This window comes from Labrus mixtus, chromosome 12, assembly GCF_963584025.1.
Source record: "Labrus mixtus chromosome 12, fLabMix1.1, whole genome shotgun sequence".
Taxonomy (NCBI): domain Eukaryota; kingdom Metazoa; phylum Chordata; class Actinopteri; order Labriformes; family Labridae; genus Labrus; species Labrus mixtus.
This window is the reverse complement of record NC_083623.1, coordinates 18633720-18652370: the sequence shown is the minus strand read 5'-3', so window position 1 is coordinate 18652370 and position 18651 is coordinate 18633720. Positions and strand designations below refer to the sequence as shown.

Here is an 18651-nt window from a genome sequence, read left to right as displayed (position 1 = left end):
CTGATTTGTTAAACACTAATATTCACTGTGATCAAACAACATCAAGCCTTCTTCAGTTTCGATGATGTAGGAACTGCAGATTCTTTATTTACAGACACGTGTCTGGCTTTGCATGTGCACATGTTCACTACGAGTGTTTATAATACTATGCCCTCAAGTGCTGTCTTGTGTAAATGTGTCCATCAGTTTGTGCCTTTCTGTGGAGTTTGTGTGTGTCCCTTTGGGCAGGTGTGAGGTCACTGAAAGTGCAGTGAGAGAAGTGTGGCCTGAGCTACTTTGAGCTCACCTGACTCGTCTTTTCACTCAGGTGACACTGCTGACACGTAACTGAAGCAAAACACACACACACACACACACACACACACACACACACACACACACACACACACACACACACACACACACACTCTCTGTCTCTCTCTCTCTCTCTCTCTCTCTCTCTCTCAAACTCTCATTCACTCATTGACAAACTTCTCTCACATGCACAATCACAAGCTGTCCCACTCTTCACAGCCTTCAGTCACTTGACCAGCGCGGCGGGCTGGAGGTCAAAAGGTTCTGAGGACAGTAGCGGCACCCGTTGAATATACTGTAGAACTGCAGCTCAACTAAATGCAAACATCTGTGGACTACTGTACTGGTAAAGAGATTTTTGAACAAGGCAGCCTGTAACATAAAGTTATACAGTCCTTTATGCTGATGTGGTATTTGAAAATGGGCCAAATAAATACTTTTTTTAGCATTATCTTGTAGTGTTGATGTTATTTTAATAATTGATTTCATAAAAGCTTGATACTTGTGTACCAATACAATAGCGCCACAGAAGATTTGCTTAATCCATTATTTTTTACCATCCCTATGCAATCATTCCATTTCAAGAGGAACAGTCTGACAAATCATTGCTAAAGCTATACGCTGAAGAAAAACAGCTTCATCAGTAAGGACATTATTGGTATATAAAAAAAGGAACCCACAAAATTCATTTATCAAATACATTGTATGAAGGGGGGCTGATCAGTAGTTTTCATATGACCTAGGACATCTGTAATATTTCTCCTCTTTCAATAAAACATGTACTCTTCCCACATGGTGACCCCTGAAGGGATGCACATGCCGCCAAACAGAGCTTCAATCTCTCTCTGTATAGTTTTTTTGTGTGGTATGTGGTGAATGACGCACACAGTGAAGTTAAGTGTTACAAACACTCCGCCAGACAGACAGGGAAGCTGTTTGAGAGAGAAAGACCGTCCCAGCTGAGCTGACTGACGGAGAGTTTTGGGCTGTTGTTCTGACAGGAAAAGGCCCTGAGAGAGGAAAAAAATGGAGGAGATGTGCTTTTTAATGAAGGGGAGTCGTATTTACTTGTATCGTACAGATGAAGTGATAAAAGTATCTGTGTGTTTGCTTTTCTTGCAGGCGTACCATATGCATGAGTTGGGACTGTACATATATTTATTTTATGTGGGTGTGCATGGATAGCTTCAGTGCAGCAGAGTGTAATGGTGTGTGTTCATTAGGGTTTGCCTCGGAACAGACTACATAATATGTGTTTATGGTTATTCCTGAGCTTCTTCAACACTCCTTGGAGCTATTTAATGGCTCCCTTAAAAAGAGAAAATTGATTTTGTGGTTTCTGGCTCAGAGATCCTTCCTCGAAGCACCAAAGGATAGCATTACATGAGTTCACTCCTTGTGTGTGTTTGAAGATAGAGCAGAGGGAGAGTTGTGTGTAAAATAGGGTATACAAGAGTGAGACTTTGCAAAGGGAGAGTTTGGTTTCACTAGAGCACTTTGGTTTCCCAGTGAGTCGGCTGGCAGCTTGTTTGCTGGCGTAGCAGCAGGAGGAGCAGCGGCGGGCGGAGGTAGAGAGTTTGTGATGAACCCCTTCAGAGGCAGACAATAGACACCATAGTGCTGCTGGAATTAATAACTGGCATTCCATCGTTTCTCATCTGATTAAGACCCAGTGACAATCTTCTTGTTATAGTCTGTAGTTGTCAGCAGCAATGACTAATAGACTGTGATATCCTGCTCCTCTCTATCTCTCTTTCTCTCTCTCTCTTCCTCCGTGTATCACTCTCTCACTCTACACTCCATTGATTATTGACATTTTCTCCAATCCCACAGCCCCCCCCCCCCCCCCTTCTCTCTGTCTCTCTCTCTCTGCCCCTTTCATTTTCCCGTCCGCCATGCTCACTCTCCTCCCCCTGCTGTCTCCTCTTGTACCTTTCATTCAGCTAATTTGATATTTGGGCTTGATAGAGCTCTGAATGGAGGCCTGGGTTTTCATGTACATTTATCTCCATCTCTAGATCTCTCATTTCTCCCTCCCTCTCACCCTCCCTCTTTTTTTTTCATAGTAGCAATAATGAAACCAGTCTGCAGCCCTTCATCTGTATTAACAGCATGTGTTGGTCTGAGAGAGACTAACAGCCTGCTAATTCTCTGCCTCTGATTCGTTTAATTGACACACATTTGCATAATCTTGACGCCTGCTCTCTCCTGATCAAAGGTTGCCTGCAGACGCTTCTGTCACTGGATGGAATTGAAAGCTGTTAAAATAACGGCTCGTTTGATCAGATTCAAATATTTGGTGAGAGATTGGTGCAAGAATTACAGAAATATACCTCCCATTGCCATCAACGTAAATTAAGATTGTAATTCTTTGTCATGATGACCTGATGATGATGTTGCACTTCTGAACTATGTTTCCTTAAGGATTTACTACAGGACTCACACACTCCCACTGTTTCCCTGGAAAACGCTCTTTCTTCTTCCTCTGTTATGGTGGTATAATTTTTATGTTCATTTAAAGCTGCAGAGGCTCATAGCACTCCAATTGAATAATGTACACTTGCATAAGACAGGAGTTTGCAAAAAATGTGCATACACGTGTTAATGTAACCCAGTGCTTCTCAAACTGTGTGGTAAGACCCCCAAGGGGGGGTGTGGGGACTAGAAAAGGGGGGCTCTGGTGACCCATCCAGAGCTGGGATTTATCTTGATATCATCTGTTTGGGCTGTGCTGCAACAGGCTGCTAGTAGCTTTCTTTGTATTACGACTCATTTCCCATTGTAAGAACTTTAAATCGAGACTTTGGTCATCAACTTTAACTTTAGTTACCATTTTGTTCAGGTGTGTGTGCGTGTGTGTGTGTGTTTGGGGGGTAATTCGGGGTTAATTGAGTTCCCCCTTGGAGGAGGAACTCAATTAACCTCACAGGCTGAGTCTCTACAGGTAGCTTCATTACCTTCTGCATGATTAGCTACTAAACAAGACTGTTGTTTGACAGGTCAGACTCTTACACTCGTTGTCAGAGGGGCACCCACAACGGAGTCACGCTCTCAGTTGACCTATTCACTCTCTCTGGATCATCCAGCTGGCATGCAGTGACACGTCTGGTAAACTGAACTGTTGGAGGGGAAAGGCTGCGCTGAGGGAGGGGACAGGGGTCACAAGATGGAAATGTTGGGATGTTGAGATTTTCTCGAATATACCCAGAGGTATGCAACCCTAACGAAGTAAATGGGCTAGATTGTAAGTGTCTCAACCTTGATCTGTGAGTTTGACACAACAAAGTTGTTTTTTTGTTCAACGTGAATAAAACTGCCTAAGACTTTACTCTCAGGTTATGGGTGTTAGAAGAATGAGCTTCTTATCTAACCCAGAGATTTAAAAAAAAAAAAATGTATTTCCATTTCCTCATCCGTTAATCTCCCTTCACCTTAACCCATCCAGCTACTGGCCAGCCAAAGCAGATGAAACGCTCCATTACTTATTAAGCTTCTCTCTAAAGGGGGAACAAATCAACCGAGAAGCCTCTCTTATTTACAGTAACATTTTCTTAGCTGCCTCAAACAGAGATCAAATCAAAAGATCAGATCAAATCAAATCAGTAGAAGACATGGAGGATGATATGGCCATGCAGTCAGAAAGTTAAGTGAAGGTCAATCTGCCATGCGTGCCATCATGTAAACTGGAGGCTCTGCGGACTACGAGAGCGAAGAGAGATTTGCGATGCTGAGGTGGAAAAGTTTCCCGGCGTTCAATATCCCTCTAAGTGATGTGATTAGAAGCTAAGAGGAAAAGTTTTTAAACTTAATGAAATTCTTATAATACAGTGAGTCTTTGTTCTGAGGAGGGCAGGCTTTGAACGTCCGATGCATTGAGCGCTCATGGGATAGGACGCACGATAAGGGTATATGGGATTCAAGAGAGAGAGAGAGAGATGGCAGCAAGGGCACTTTACCCAACCTAATCATGATTCTCCACTTCTATCTGTGCAGACCAACTGTCCAAGTCTATACATCACTGCCTCCCCACTACACACTCTCTCATATGACCCCCACAATTTTGTCCTCTCTTTTCCTCTAAATATATATCCACTGAAACTATGACAGCCTATTAAAAAGAGGGATGGTGACTCTCTCTCTGTTATTGCCAGGAAAGTGATTTACCATGGGGCCACATTTCCACTGTATCGATTAAGGAACATGTGTATAGAAATGTACCTTTAGCACTATTCAGATTCCCTCTTTAAGGTGCGATATTTACATCCCTGTGATGTTTCACCTTTGCTTCACTTTCTATCTGAATGTGCTGGAGGCGTAATGGGGGGTCGAAGTGATCCCCCCTCTGTAACGTCGGTCCGTGCTTTGTAACAGAGGCGTTGCACGTGTGAAACAGGAAGAGCTGAGCCAGCAGGGGTGCACAGCGCTGTGTGTGTCTGACTGTGTGTGTATGTGGAGCTCCCACTGTGCTGTGTTTCCGTAAAGCTGATACGCAATGTGAACTCACTGACTGGGACAAAAATATTACACCATCGCAGAAGCAATATGACTGTACAAAGAGGTAATGATGGCTGAGCTTAGTTACGGCGCTGTTTCACCTTTTCTTCAGTCTCCGGGCATTCTCATTATTTTTCTTTCCTTCTCTGATGTTTCCGAACAACCTCTACCACTTCCCAGTCCCTCTCTTTCTCTGCCGCTCTCTCTCTCTCTCTCTCTGTCTTTCTCTTGGCCCCAGACTTATTTTGCTGATTGTGTGTGAAAGTACTGCTGAGGGATGTATGTAGGGAGGAATGAAACTGGAGAGTGAAGAGAGGCAAAGAGAAGACAAGAAAGAATCAAAACTTTACCGCTATCTTTCTATGTACTGTGGCTGCAGAACATTTCATCAATTCAAATGAGCAGAGAAAAAAAGCAGGCATATGGTATCAGCTGTTGCACTGCACTTAATTTTCAAAGCTGAAGACAAATATTTAAGATATAAGATTACACATGACATAGAGTGATTACTTTGATACCAAATATACTTCAACCAGTTGTTGATTTTAAAATCACATCTTGGGCTGAAGATAATATTTCAGCTTATCTCAGGGTTTGTATCATTTAGAAATTATTAAGTTAAAAATGATTGATTTTCAAGAAATATTGGAAAAACCTTGTCCTGGGTAAATGAAGGATGATAAGGCTGGTGATTCCTTATAACCCACCATGAGGTTAACGTAGATAATTACTAAACAAATTTGGCTTGCTATCATATCACAGATATATCCAAAACAGACAATTCCATCTGCTTCAATTTATTCCTTTTTTATTGCACTAAAAATGACCAAATAATTTCCAAGTCAGTTAAAAGAAAATTTCAATTCAGTTTAACCAACTTGTCTAAAGGTAAGAAGACACTCAGAAAACTGTAAAAAAATTGAGCACAATTCATTTAAAATAGTGTGCGGGTAAACATTTGAACTTGCTTTGCTGAGTGTGGCTTTTTTTCCCGCAACATCAATTTCACCATCGGCCCCAAAAATTCCATATCGGTCAGGCCCTATAGTGATAACACATAGTTGTGGTCAAAATTCCAGTTTAATCTGTCACAGCTGCAAACATTTTATCTCCATTTTCCAGATCAATATACAACAATCTTCTCTGCTCCTATGAGTCTATCTGTTCACTTTGCCTGTTTACATCTGGGCAGTAGAGCCAGAAAAGAAGGCCCATTAGTTGGAGCTACATCCAATCTATGGCAACAGCTCTGGCGAATGTGAATAAAAGGTCAAAATATCAAAATATTAGTATGCGCTTCACCGACTAGTGATTCTGGTCAGTCAAGTTTGTTTATTCTACTCATCCTCGGCCGTCTCCTGGGTCATTATATTATATCGATACTGCTTCAAACCGCTCCTCTGGGCCAGACCAGGCTGCAGCTCTACTCACTGTGCACTCTGAAAGTCTGCTATTTTCATACAGATATAAAACAATGGACAGAGACATCACGTCTTATAAAAGCAGAAGTGACAGAATAATGTGTTTGAGAGAGTGAGATGACGTCCTGAACAACTGCACTGAGATCATCTCACATCATCTGATGCGTCTGCTCTTTTGAAACAGTTGAGACTTGAGGAGATGGATGGATGCTGTTATATCACACTCAGGTATTTCCGGCTTACCTGTATCAGGTCTACACACACCAGCTGTTGTAGTGGTGACAGGAAACTCAAGCAGATGATAGGGCTTATTCAGAGCGAGAGATCTGTCTTGGGTGTTTGTCCTGAGTTTGTGGTTTTTTTCTGTGACTTAAAGTAAGAAGATTTTTGTGAACATGTTTTGCTAGCCTGAAGCTTGTGTGCCTGTGCTTTAGTTCGAAAGAGCTCCAGACTCTGACTCACAATGAAAAGTATTGGAGCTGACAGAGTTGGGAATTAAATATGCACATGTGAATTTAATGTACTTGCTTCTCATAGAAATAAACAGTCCTTGATTTATTGGATATTTCCCTGAACTGTATCATTTTGACACAAATCTATGTACAGCCCTGTTTATCAAGCCAACTGCACAACACAACTAAACTGTCTCTGAACATTATTCCTCTTCATCTTTTTAAATTAGCATAATTTAGTTTTTTACTCATTCTACATTTTAGTGGTGCGAGACATTTTCTTCTAATGCCATTAATCAGAGAAAAAAACAAGTATTCACTTAGCGAATTTCAAATGATCCTTTTTTGTTTTCTTCTTGCATTTTTTCCAAGTTGAAAGCAGACTTATTGTTTTTTTTTTTTTTATCCCTGAAGATTTCTGCTTTTGCTGTCTAGAGTGTCACTCAGGGACAGTTCATTTGCATGTTTTTATGTCAGGAGGTGTGAGACTACGCCTACTCAGGACATCAAAAAAGTAATACTTTGGTGCGTCAGAACTGAAGTGATTTTTGAAAGAGGAAAAAGCCAAACAAAAAAGTCCACAGGCTGAGATCTCAGCCTTTTTTTGTGGATTTTTAGTCCAGTGGAATTGCTGTGTGGGTTTCTCCTCTGCAATTTTGCATGTTTTGACCCATATGGAACCGGCCTGTATTCACACTACGGACGTGTTCCCGAGCAAAGTACAGAAATGATGTCTGGTTTTGAATGCAGAGTGCTTGTAGAGCGGTACATTTTGTTCAGGGTGTATTTACTCTGGATAATGTATTTTGTTCATTCTCTGTTTCCTCTGGCAGCACATGGATTCAAACTCTGATCTTTCCAATTGTGAGCACGATTTTGTTACCATAGTCCCTGCTGTCAGGAATCAAAGCTTAAAGTTCTAACAAGTTGGCTGCATGAGCTGTTTTTTTTTCTAATCTTGTCCTGGAAACCGACAAAGGTCTTTTAAGAGTATCTGCTCAGGAATAAGGAGTTTTGAAAAGTGTGGGGATTTGGGTCTTTGTTCAATCACTTTTTAATGATACAGTAGTGGATGGTGCTTCACATGAGTGCTCATAGAATAAATATTTGTATTTTCTTACAGTTTTCTACGTGTAAATTCTCTTCCTGCCCTATGGTTGGGGTGCGGGGTCATCCAACAGGACTGGGGCTGGAGGTTAAATATCTTCCTTACAGGTTCTTGGAGATTTATGTGTGCACGAGGAGTTCACAGTTTAAACCCTCCAGGAGAAACCACGGGCCCATGTAACAGAGGGGTGGACTTTAATCGAGTGTTTTTGTTGCCGAGCAGGGAGACTCAAGATACAATCCAACCTCGGAGCATCTTTTGACGATGACTGGAAGAGTAAAGTCAAAGTTGTGCAGGGTATCTCCTTGCCGACAGAGGGCATGTCATGATTCATGTAGCTGACGAATCGCATGCCACGGCAAGCTTTTTATAGTAAAAGGCCGCCGGCTCACAAACGTCTGTGTTGTTAATGACTGCCAAAGTATTCTCTACCTCTCTCGTCCAGTGTCCCATCTCTTTCTCTCTCGCTTATGACTGCTCAGTCTCTGTTATCGATGTCTCCTGATCTCTCCTCCAGCTATAGCCGCGCTCTCTGAGCCAGTGGTGGTGTTAAAAGATATTTGATGCTCACCGCCCTGATAAATCTCCGCAGCAGCCATTAAGATAATTAAGACTCCCTTTTTGCTCTTGTCTCATCTGTACTATAATTAAGCAGCACACACAAACTCATACACATGCCCACATGCATGTTGATATAACAACACACACACGGCATCCTAAAGAAGACAAGTGTGTGTTGTATGTGTGTGTGTGGCGGTGTCTGGTTCAGTGTGTGTGTGTGTGTGAATACATCATCAGATTTGAGTTGTTTGTTTTGATGCGGTTGTTTGTTTTTGTTTAGAGAACAGAGAAATGTGCAGAAGGATGCAGCATAGCGAGAAAAGGTGACAGCTGTCATGGGCCACAGTGAATCCAGAGGTACACACACACACAAACACAAACACACACAAACATACTGCATGATTGACATCTGGAAATCTGCTTGTCCCACACTCCTCCCAAATGTCTGAGACGGAACTGTATGGCAAAGTGTTTTCTCTAGCCCCAGGGTTTTTCTCCAGCTTCTTGTCTTGCTGTTGTTGTAATGCACTGTTTTGTCGGAAGACGTTTTTTTAATTAACTGAGCAGCAGTGTGCAGTGATGGTGAAAGCACATTCTCTCTGTTGCTCAGGCTAATCATGCCGGGGATACTGACAACCAAACACTGGAAGGATGTTACTTACTCCTTCAGTTTGAACGTTTCATAACACCAGGGTCATTCAGTTGCCTCAGGCGCAGTGAGTGCCAACATTCTTTGAAAGCAGAAGCCAGTCAACCCATGCTGTTACCCCACTATAATAAAACCAGAGCCCATGTTCTTATATTATAGTAAACAAGCAGCTTTGAAACCCTTTCATATCAACACAAATGCATGTCATACACACACGCCCACACACACACACACACACACACACACACACACACATATGCATTTCTTTCCTGATTGGAGGAAAGTTTTACTTTTTCATGCTCAGCTAAATGAACTGTACTGCTGCCAACGGAGGGGGGGGGGGGGGGGGATTTGTGTGAGTTTTGCAAGTATACTCCATATTTCTAAATGTTAGGGAAGATAAAGCGTATTCTCAGTTACTTTATGTTTTTCTTTCTTTTAAGTGCCCTTTGTTTGAATTCTATATCAAAGAAAAGATGATCAGGAAATCGCATGTCTCTGTCAGTATACAGGCCACCTGAGTCGTGGTCTGAACAGATTCAGCTGAGGAGAATCTTTTTTAAAAGCCTGGGACTCTGTTTAGCACTGCTCCGGGCTGTTCCTGTACCAACAGTCGCTGATTTTATTTTTAGATATAAGGATGGATAGCTCTGTTATAATGGAGGACCTGTCAGCATTTATCAGGTGTGGAATAGGATTTGTTTCTCAATTTTTCTGTTAACTATATGCACATGGCTGCTCAGTCACAGCCATATCTTGTCCTTGTTAAGTGACACTACACCTACTTCCCAATCCCATCGTTTGAACCATCACCAGTTTGGCAGGCGGCTGTTTATGTGATGAAATCTGGGCTCCTGTTGGGTCAATAGAAGTAAACACTGCTACAGATTGGAAATGGATCCCTTGTTTTTTTCTGTAATTGGGAGAATAGCATGGGCAGAATGTGCTGGCAAAGCAGACCTCACAGGACTGAAGTATGACGTACAACCCACCCCATCCTGATCCTGTCCTTTAAAACCCTTTTCTCAATTTGTAGGTACAAACAAAGACACACACACACACACACACACACACACACACACACACACACACACACAGTTTACGACTGTTCTTATTTGCTTTGTCACTCACACTGTCTAGCTGTCTCTCCATGGCTACCACATTCTCTCAATCTGTTACAATCACTCTCTCCTCACGTCTGTCTGCGGCTCGCTGCGTATTCCCACATGCCTTTGTTAACGTAGCCTTGTCACACAAACACACACACAAATGAGCTTAGCACGCTGTGTGTGCCACCTCTGAGTGACAGATGCTGTTCTCTGGGACGAGCGTCTCATGTCCCCACTTGCCAGATAACAGGCAAAAACGTTTCCTAAGAATTGAAGTTATTGAAGAACCCCGAAGTGCGTTGTGTGGTCTTACAACTCACACAGGTCATGCAGGGCATCTCCGTTGTGATAGCTGTGAGGTAATGATGATGTCATCAACAATTGTCCATCCACTTGTAAAAAACGTTGTCGTATGCCCGCACATAAACACACATTCTCCTTCAGTACATCTCGTCTGCTCGCTAACTTGTTATCTTTTTTATATACCTGCATACACCTATACCATCTCTCACGTCTGTTTGACACATCCAATTTTTATTTTGACACATCAGTGGCATTTTTCTGATAAAGGAGCCAAAAAACACACAGCAACCAGCACACCCTCAGCTTTTAACTCTTGATTTGACTGACAGCGCGGTCGAGATTCCAACAGCCAGTCAGTCAGCTCTCTGTTCATTTTCAAACAGAGATTCTTCTTGTTACTCTTTGAGCTTCCAGATGATCAGTCATTTCAATCATTTGTTGAAATGTCTCAGCACAGGATACTCAGTCATCTGCTGTTATTTCATGTTGGAGACAGGGAAGGCAAGTCTAACACCGTCAGGTAAGATTATTAACGTGCTGACAGGATTGCAGCAGCAGTAATTGCTGTAGGACAAGACAGAAATGATGCCATTAGTCTCTTATTAAATTGAAAAGGCTCTTAAAAAGATTGGCTCGACGTGCATGCCTCGCAGCAAAGGTCAGCATCTCTTCTCAAAGACCGTTGTTTTGTCTGAGGCTGACAGTGACTTTATTGGATGTGAAAGAAAATGGGAAAACCTTTATTGGCACATTCTCCTCGAGCAGCACAGCTCAGGGCAAAGTGTCACTGCAGATGAGATGCATTTAAGTGTTTATCTGCACTGGCAGTGTCCACAGGTGTGCTGGCTGAGTGTTGTTTTCCACAGGCACCTCTGAGAGCAAAATTTATTTGATCACCCTCTGACAAACACACACAGCACCCACCACCAGCCTCGAGTGGAGATGCTCTAATATAACAACGCATACACACAAACATCCACTGACTTCAGAGGGAAATTAAGTTTTTAAGGTAATTTAATGGTAATTAGTTTGTTATATCCTTCTACTCACAGTGGAGCATAAATGTGGTGGGATTTGTCTAAGTGACACTCGCTCTGTAGAGATCCGTTGGGAGCCATCGGTAACACAGCACACTGACACGTGTAGTGCAAGGATGACATCAAGTCACAGGATAATGCACATGTCGAAATGTAGTGCCAAACACTCTCCTAAAGAGATGAGTGAGTCAGGGTTGGTTTGCACATTAATAGTCTATCACAGAGAGTCTGAGAGGAGAATGTTTGGATTGCAGAGACAACGATTGGCTGCATTCAATTGGAAGATTCTGTTACATACTGCCACTTTAAACCTGTCTTAACTTAGTGCAAATACTATACGCTATTGAGTTTTTGAAATTTTGATTTCATTTTTTTGCCAGACCCTTTTCACCCGTAACATTTCAAAATACTTACTTGTCCATGTTTCTTTCTGTGCTGCTCATTTCAGGCCCACTGAAGTTTTCCCCTCAAAGCTCTCTACTGGGTGAGCGCCAACAAACGTTGTTTACTGTTTTCTTCTGCACAATGTAATGGATTTGTGTCTCCAGCCTGCCCTTGTTCCCCAAGGTTTACAGCAAAAGATGTTTTGGAATGTTTCACAGTCATCACAAAACTGTCACGACTTTGTTGTACAAGGGAATCCAGAATAACATGTACCAACTTCACATCTGAAAAACATTGATTAAAAATAAGTTGTACAGAGCTAAGCCCTCTGCCCTCAACTCTGACTCTTGTAAATATCTGTCTCTTTCCTGTAGTTTAAATCCTTCTCCTTCTTTTTCTGCGTGAAGGATTGTTCCGTCTGCATGCAGCTCGGGTGATAAGGGAATTTTACCTGGCACTAACTCTGCCATTGTTCCATTGGATTTGCACCCTGTTTCTCTCTGTGTGTCACCAATGTATGGTCAGAGACAGCACAGACAGACGTCTTTTGTAAAATTCTAGGTTGATAAAATCATTTTTTTTTAATTTAAGAGTATTGCAGTGAGAGAATGTGAGAGTGGCTTTATCCTTACGTATCTGCTTCCTGTTTTTGGAGTGAACAGACTTTGTATGAAAGAGAAATAAATGCAGCTCAGAGAGGAAATACAAAAGAAATACAAGGAGCACAACAGAGACCTAAGGGAAGAAAGAGTGAGTATTTTAATGGGTGAAAAGAAGGACCAGTGCACCCATCACAGGCTGCGTCGCTCAACTCAAGCCTTTGAGCAGGCTGTTGGAAATAAGCAGCTCTTCACAAAGGACTCTCACATTCTTCACAGGAGTTTTGCACACACGTGTTCTCATAGAATCGTACCAAAACATTACCTGCATGCTCAGCCATTCACTTGTAGTTCTGCTTTTGTAAAACCCCAAACACATGCTTATTCTCAGAGATCATGGCATTTCAAGGCACATTCTCCTCTGAGAGGAAATAAGCAGCGTGACAGACCCAAGTGTGCAGAGTGAATCTGCTGTCATTCTCTCCTCATAGACCTGGGGATTTTGCATGGGGGGGGGCTCAAGCTGGTTTGAGGATGTTATTTATTTCATCTGTTATTTAAGGGCTCAGAAAGCATAGCGTGCCTTTGGTGAGGATTGGTAATTTGCAGGAGCATTTATCTATTCAGATGAATGATTTCTGATTGAAGGGTTATGATATTGCTGCACTGTCCTCAGGAAAACTTGACAGGTTGCTTACCTGTTTCTTTCTCAGCTGCTTTGATGTATGCTTTGGTTGTTAACGAAAGAGACCTCGTGACATATTAAGTTCTTTATGGTTTTTGTTCTGATGGTGTCTTATAGAACTGCTGAGTAGCACGTGTGTCTCTCCCTTGTGCATAATTTTGCCTGCAGGCCTGCTCTCTTTGTTCCCTCTGAGAGGAAGAGGAAGTGATGTCACAACACAACCACCGCTTTAAGAGGGACTACAGGGGACCCTGGGACCGGAGAGACATCCGTCCTTCTGGCCTCTACAATATAGGAGCCAATCACAGCTGTGGATCAGCTGTCATCAGTGGCAACAACTGTCCTCCTTGTAATTCCCTCCCTGCTCCCCACCCCTGTTACAGCTGCCGTGACAACATCGAGAAGTGACATAGCGGTCAAGAGAAGTGACATAGCGGTCAAGAGAAGCGTCGCCGCAGCAGGTGGTTCCGTCCTTGGCCAAGGTAAGAGTCTTGTCCAATCAGATTCAGCAACACCTTCTGCACTGAGGCGTTTTGGAAAGCTCTCACAGTGTTTCCTCCTGCTCTGTCAAGTTTCTTTCTCATCTTCGTTTCTCCCTGTTTCAAATTTTAAATCTGTGAAAACTCTTCAACTGGACATAATCTCCAAATATCTCCATGCTGTTCAGGCTTTCAGTTTCCTTTTCTCTGACTTTCTCAAATATTTTGGCACTGTCCAACTCTTTGACACATCTTCATGGCTTAACAATCTCCTCAAGCTCCCTGCTCTCTCGCTCTCTCTTTTCTCTCCTCTGGCTTTGGGTAATGTCCAATGCTCTATTTAGCCAAACAGTTTTTCTTCCATCTCCATTTTCTCTGTGTGCCAAATAACAGCTCGTCCTGCCTTTGCCTCCATGGTCATTTTCATCTTTCATTTTGTAAATGACCTCTGGTGATGACCCATAGGGGTGCTGCTGTCAAAAATGATTCCTAACAAGAGAAATAAAAAAAATTGCATCATTACGAGCCCTGAGGGAACATCATAGAATAGATGCTTTGGCTGCACTCATCACCATTTTAAATTACTTCATCATCACCTGGTCATAGAGGGAGAAAGCTATTTGATCCAAAAGCTCTTAACAGTACATTTTCCTGAGACCAACACTGACAGATTACTTGTTTCAGGCCCTTTTTTAGATGCTTAAAGTGTGGCATACTTGTAGCCTGTATATATTACAAAAAAATAAAGAATCATACCTAGAACTGCAGCTTTGAAAATGTGCGACTGGTACTCTCAGCAGCTTCTGTTTATCTCCTCGCCCAGGGATTCTCTATCTAGCTGGCTGGCAGCAGTGTGTGAAGAGAGGGGCCTTTACCAAAAAACAGTCAGGCATTTCAGCCTCTCCCCTGTCTTTGTTTCCATGGAAACCATTCATCTTTCTCTTTCCACTCATCCACACTATCAGATCATTTGCTTTAATTTGAACTTCAGCAGATATATGTGGGCTTTTTTTCTCCCCTCTTGGTCACTTCTCGCTCTCGGTGGGGTCTGCGCTCTCTGAGCAGAGGTAAACAAAGCTCTGCTTATTTAGCCTGTAAGTGCACATCATTAGATACCCTGCTGAATGCACTGACCACAGATACAGTAAATCTGCTCTAGCACCGCGCCGGCCCCTCCATTTGTGCTGCTGAATTATTACACACCCCTACAAAGACTCACAAACTCCCACTGAGGCCATTGTCATCAGTCAATGGCTGCCACAGCAATTAGGTGTGTCCCATTGTACATGAGAACACAAATCATTTAATGGGCAGGCTATGGGTGTGCAATAAGGCATACATATATCAATATCTTTTCATAGCAAGATCGTCATCCCAATTTTATCACAAACCTTTTTCATATTGATTTTTAAAACTATTTTGCAAGTTACTGACCTCTACGACCGAAATTATTTCCCCTTTTATTTTTATTTTTTGCACAAGTACTGTGCCTTCAAGTTAAGATCTGTTTTAATATAGTTCCTTGTCTTCAGCCAAAGCATGAAGTTAAACATTTCATAGTTGGCATGTAAGAGAGGGTTCGGTTTAAGTCTCCAGACAAAGTGGTAACCATAGAATCATACTTGCAGCTACACCCAAACACTTAGCGCTGAAGAGAACATCTACTCATCCCTACGTTTCATTCATCTAATTACAGCTAATCTAGCCAAGAACCCTCCTGTGACCCCTGCCACCCCCCTGTGGGGAGCTTCTCCACAATTATCTGCACTGGAAAACATGAATGTAAACTGCCATTAACTGCCGGGAATCATAGAAATTCCCGGGCATTTACAGGGCTGATAATCAGTTTTTTTCAATGAGTGTTAGCCGCTCATACAGTCGTCCCGTCTTGAAAATTTCCACTCCCAATTCAGTTATCACAAGAGGTGAGTGTTTTGTGAAGAGGCTTGTTAATGATGTAGCATAATGAAGAGACTGCCGAATAACATGTAGCAACAATGAAAACAACATGATTAGATTGGCTTTGGTAACACTTTACTTTGATAGTCCGTCTGTTGACACTCAACAAGCTATCAGTAGATATTCAACATCACCTTTTCAACAGACAAGTAACATACATTCAACTAACTATTAGTAAGGTGCATTCAAGTTGTTACAACATTTTACAAAAAAGTGTCTTTCGACTCTCTTATAATTTTAAAAAGGTTATTGATAGACGTTCAACTAACTCTGTAGATTGTCAACTTCTTGTAAGTTGATACTCAACTACTCTGAATCAATCTGTCAGTTGAAAGTCAACAGTATCACTCATCAAATGACTGACTGTTGATACTCTGTTGGTTGTCAACTACAGATTAGATTAATTGACTATCAATAGATAAGCTACTAATTTGTAGTTGACTATCTGTTGATTGTCAACATGTATAAAGATGACTATCAACAGACTATTAGTAGACATTAGTAACTAAGCATTTGTAGACCTGTGTTAGGACTATCCAATTAAAGTGAAAACAGTTGAGAACAGTACAAACTCTATAAACTATCAACAGAGCAAAACAGAGACAAGTTTGCACAGCTGCATATCAGAGAAGGAAAGCTCATTTATTTGAACTACAAAACGTACTCAGTAGGCACACAAAATGACGGCAACATTTCAGTATACTTCTACTTATTCTTTCCCCAAGACAACTGTACAATTCTTTTCTGAAAAAGGTTCCATGAGGGAAACCAGAGGCAGCTTGACTTTGTCTTATCTTTGGTAAGTATTTCTTATGTCCTTTAGAAGTCTTCCAAGTACACCATGTTTATGTTTTCTTGCTAACCAGTAGGTCCACTCTATGAAGCAGAGCTGTTCTTTTAAGGTCTTCTCAGAACGATTCCCCCTCATACGCCAAATTTCCCTCTTGTATGTCTGCCATGCTCTCTCAATGTGTTGAGTGTGTAGTCCTGTTCTACATAATTCTGACTGTGGTTGACCCTGACATGCCTGTAGCCCTCATGGGAAAGATTGGCATACGCTCTCCACTCATCACTCACAACTAGACTTCGACGCTTGACATGTTTCTTAATAATGGGAACAAGAGTCTTCTTGTTTCTTTTCTTCACAAGGCGAAGAATGGGACATCTGCTTGCAGCGTTGATCTCTAGTATACCAAACACCCACAATCTTTTTCTTCTCCAGGTGTTACCAAGGCGTCCTCTTCCGTACTGCCAAAAGACAGTATGAGCAGCATTACAAAACAAACTCTTGACTCTATATGATTTACTGTGATTATCTGAGTATGCAACTGACAAATACATTACAAGCTCAAACATACAAATTTCTTGAACCCAATGAAAAATCTCTGTCATGGTCTATCTTTACACATCACACAGATGGAAAACCTTGAAGTCAAAACAATATAAATATCTACTCATTAAATAAAACCACTCAATGTATTATTACAGCCAGTTAACATTTGAAATTTGAAATGTAAATTTTTGAACTTTATTTGGGTACTGCCAACATTTAGCAACAAAAACTGTAATAGAAACATGTTTTCAAGTTTTCTTTCAGGATTCAGGACAGGTTTCAAACCATTCTGGTTAAAATGAGTTATTGGTGAGGTCTTGAATACACAGACGGACGGATGCACAAAAATGTTGAAATGTAGCTCAGAAGGTTAAAAAAATAATTATTATAATACTTAGAATAAAGGAGTACAGCTTTAAGATTGTAAAAGGTTCAATGAAGTCAATAGAAGTTTCAACATGATTTTTGTGAACTGGGAAAAATTCCTGATTTTGGGTGTATTAGCATGGAATGACCCCATATTTAGTGAAGGGTACTGTGTCATGATTTGGTTTTGTATTTGAGTTTCCCTGTTTTATCCCAGTGTTGCTTGTTTCCCTTGTGTTAATGTTCCCTAGTGTTGCTGGTTTTTCCCTTGTGTGTTTCCTAGTTTTGTCTTCAGTGTTTTCTGTTTTGTTTTGTCATTTATTATTCTTGAGTTCTGTGTGTCTTCAGTGTTTCATGGTTTAGTTTGTAGTTGTCCTCAGTGTTTCTTGTATTCCTGCCTCTGTGTGTTTCCCAGTGTGATTGCCCTGATTGTCCTCACCTGTGTCTTGTTAGTGTCACCTGTGTTTGATTACCCCTGTGTCTATTTAGTCTCTGTGTTTCTTCCCTTTCGTGTCAGTTCATTGTATGTAGTTTGTATGTCGTTCATTGGTATGTCAGTTTTGCTCGTGCTCCTCTGTGGCTCCCTGTTTTTGATCCCTGTGTTTTTTGTTGAACTTTTGTAAGTAAGTTTTGTTGCCTTTGGCCTTTTTGTTTAATTAAATATTTTTGGTTATTCTGCACTTGGGTCCACCTCCCTGTTTTCCAACCGAACCGTAACATACTGCACATAGATGAATTTACCTTGCGTTTATGGCAGAACTTGCTCTCATCAATGTGAACGAGGACGTTAACTCCTCCAACTTTCTGATTCTTTCTCTTTTGGTGCTTTTTCAGACTTTTTACACAAATTCTTCTGAGTTTCTTTGACATCATGGAAAGTGTAGCTGTGCTCTTTGCAATGCACTCTTGAAGCATGTCTACTTGCCGTAGATGTAAACCCTGTGCAAATCTACAAAGGACAAACAAAACAAATATAATTAAATAAGGACAGTACATTTCCACATAAAAATCAATGATCAATCAGCATAATTTGTATGATGTGTTTTAGCTAAACAACAACTGTTGCACAGTAGCTGATTCAAACGGTCGCTCCAACCAGCATTCATTATTATTTTCCTCTTTTCTTTTTTCACTCACAGATGGATAATTTGTCTTCATTTAACCTTCATTGACAAACTTTTTCATGTAAGATGAGATTCTAAGCAGGGCAACGAGAGTGAGTGCTATCAGATGGGGCCCCCTTAGGGAGGTTTCCTACTGCCATTGCAAAATTTGCACATTGTGAGGCAATGCTGTGGTTTAAAGCTTGTCAGCCGTTTGGGGCCCCCTACAGGCCTTGGGCCCCAAACAATTGCCCGCTTTGCCTGTTGACAAGCAGCGCCTCTGATTATAGCTGAATAATAACTTTAAATATCTCA

At 41.5% G+C, this 18651-nt stretch overlaps 1 pseudogene; it reads left to right on the top strand.

Moving 5' to 3' along the window:
• Positions 1-13303: 13303 nt before the first annotated feature.
• The window catches only part of LOC132985398 (kelch-like protein 29), a 105945-nt pseudogene continuing 100597 nt past the window's right edge, over positions 13304-18651 (top strand).